Raw genomic sequence first — 3315 nt, 5'->3', positions numbered from 1 at the left:
AAAACAAATAGTTCACCCGATTACCCATTCTCATTATTCTCACATACTGATCATAAAATACTAATCTCAAGGGACGTATCCTAAAGATCATTATCAGCAACGGGTAGACAATACTGGTTGGGGGATTCATTTAGAAATATAAGTCAATAAGGCAACTATAGGAGGATAGCGTACATAAAATATATAGATAGTTCATTAACACCTACAGGCTGTGAGTCTGCCAACGTTTCCAATGGTTCATCAATAGTCAAGTCCTCTTATCATCATCTCATCACTTTTATCACCCATCACTACCCAATATGTTTTATATATGAAAATACATATACAATTAAATCAAGTACTAAAAATATAATTCATGTAACATAAATATCAAGGTTAACATATAATAGGCACATATAACATTTAATCATCTACATACTTTATATCTATGTGTAAGTTGAAAGTAACTATTCACTCACTTGTTAAAATGGATGAATGGAAAGTTGGGCAGCGCTTCGCTTCAACACTTAGCCTTTCATTTGATTTGACCTAGGTTCGATTATCATTAAGTATTAGTTTATTATTTTTTATGACTAATGATTTGTCTAGATTCCTCAACACTCCTAATATGTACATCAAGATCTATCAAGTAAGGAGCAACCAGGTAAGATCATATTGGAGGTAGGGTCTGTTTGGAAATTCCGCTTTAAATACCTTACTAAATCTAGCCTAGACATCACCCCCACAACTAGTTCAATCAGTAATATGATTTGGAATCATTGAAAAATCTTATTTATAAATTCATAATAACAACTATAAATATAAATATAATTTACACTGAAAGCAATATAAGTGTAGCTTAACTTACAGAGATTTTCCTGACAAAATTCCGAAAAATTGAATTGGTAGAACTTTGGATAACCAGGCTCTCAGGGACCTCAAGGCTTCGCCAAAATATCCTAAATGCTAAGAATTTTCAGGCTAAGGAAGTAGAAAGTTTGATAGAGAAATGGAGAGGCGTGGGGAAAATAATGAGCAGAAAAAGGTTATTTCTGACAACCCGAAATTTATTCTGTCACAATATTCCATTTCCGTTAATAAAATTTATTTTTATTAAAAATTTCCGTTAACTTTTGGAGTAAGTTAATTAAAATGGGACTTTTATTGTGACTTCCTAAGCGTCGGAACACATTAGAAACACGTTAAAACACCCTAAATATTCATTTGGAAAAGTTTTAGTTACTAAGTCGGGTTACGGTAATTTAATCGGGTAAAATTTTTAAACCCCGTTTAACGTCGGTATTTGGTGGATTCCCACTTGGCCACAAACTCAAACCTTATATAAAGGATGAGAGACTTCATTTGAACTTTTTCCCACCTCCTCATCACTTTCTCTCTCTACTCTCTCTGTAAAACTCGAGTTTGATCCAAAAACACCCCTTTCAAGCTCCAACATTGTAAGTAATCTATCCTAGCTTGTTGTTTAACTTGTTAAGCATGAAAATCTGTGTTTAAATCATTCAAAACACTCAAAATCATGTGTTTACGGTTTGGGAACATCTCCCAAAACCGTAAACTCCTTTAAAGGGGTTTTGAAGCCCCAAAACCCTTCCAAATCCTTTCTAGTGTTTAGCTATGACTTAAAGACTTGCATACACGATCTTAGAACACCAAAATCATGCCATTTGGGTAGTGAACATGAGTTTACGGCCCAAGAACATTCTTGGACCGTAAACACCCCTTCATAGACCGTAAACACCTTTTAAGGTGTTAAATTGCCCCTTAAACACCTCCAAATGCTTCCATGAGTGCCTAGAAACTTTTATTCCTTCATGTGATGCACCAATCCATGAACAAATGAACAAAACTTGAGTTTACGGTTTGGGAAGGTCTCCCAAAACCGTAAACACCTCTAAAGGGTGTTTAAGTGCCCCTAACACCTTGTATGGCTTATATTTGGGTCTAGAACCTTGCATGCTTAACCTACAACCACCAAAACACATGAATAATGGACAAACATGAGTTTACGGCCGTAAAATCATGTGTTTACGGTAGTAAACTCCCCAAGGGTCCTTCAAGAATCGTAAACCCCTTTTCCAAGGTCAATTCAAGTCCCGATCACTTCCTAAGCCTTCGATGCAACCTTAAAACCTTCCCTTGTGCATTGTAAGACCTTTAAACATCCAAGAACACACCACCCATGAGTTTACGGCCATAAAATCATGGGGATATGGTCTTTGGGCCGTAAACACCCCTAAGGGTTTACACTCGAAGAGTAAACTTCTTATCTAGGCCCTACACACCCTTAGATGCAACCCGTACCACTTCCAACACTTGAGATGAAGTGTTTTCGTGTAACGGAGTGTATTTCTTACTCAATTAGTAGTTCAAGGTCTAATTAGATACAATTATGTATCTCCTTATGTTACATAGGAACCTCGTGCGTGTTCAAGCCTTAAACTGACACTTAGCATCCTAGCCGGCACATTTCTCGTCTGGTGAGTTCATACCCCTACACCTTTTTCCGTATTTTTCATGTTTTCAGGGGGGGAATACAAGCAAAAGTACAAGGAAATCTTGTACTCAAACTTATTATTTCGTATGAAATGTTACATGTTTAGTATGCTTTTAACACTGAAAATTGTATTACCAACCGTTTAACTTGCAGAGTTAGTTTTCAAACTAAATGTGAAACTTATTATAAAATGTTATATTTTATATTTCACAAAGGATTACATACCATTCATAAAACTGGATTTTTCCGTATTATTACTTGTAAATTCATTATTCTTAAGATTGGAGACACGTCCTCGGTAACACTCCACGAAGATACACGAGTGGAGGACCGCCCCTGTAACTAGAATCTCCTGGAGGGAGAACGTGACTTGATTGTATAGATCTATACGGGGCTGACTACCCCACACCTTACTGCTAGCTACAGTGGGACCGACAGGTCTACGGGTGACAAAAGTCATAAAATGATATTGGACTTCTTATTGCCATATCTAGTTTATCGTATGGTTATGGAATTCGCAACTTAGATAATGGAGATTTACTTTTAAGTAATAATGAACTTAGTGAACTAACCTCAAAGTAATAACTGTTTGATTACTAGAGGGTATCAGTAATACCCTTAGGTATTAGTTCACAACCTACTTATTAGTTTTATATACGTGTTAAAACTAATGTACTTTCCAAGGATAACTAAACTTTCAGGGAAACTTTACTTAACACTGCAAGTATGGTAGATACTTGTACTTTTCATTCCAGATCGATGACCAATCACCTACTTTTAAGGAAAATAAGGGTTTTTCCTGGGATAACTTAACTTGACTT

Source organism: Lactuca serriola, chromosome 1 (genome assembly GCF_051521515.1).
Source record: "Lactuca serriola cultivar US96UC23 chromosome 1, Lser_US96UC23_V15, whole genome shotgun sequence".
NCBI lineage: Eukaryota > Viridiplantae > Streptophyta > Magnoliopsida > Asterales > Asteraceae > Lactuca > Lactuca serriola.
The sequence above is the reverse complement of the archived record's forward strand: the minus strand, read 5'-3'. Positions refer to the sequence as shown.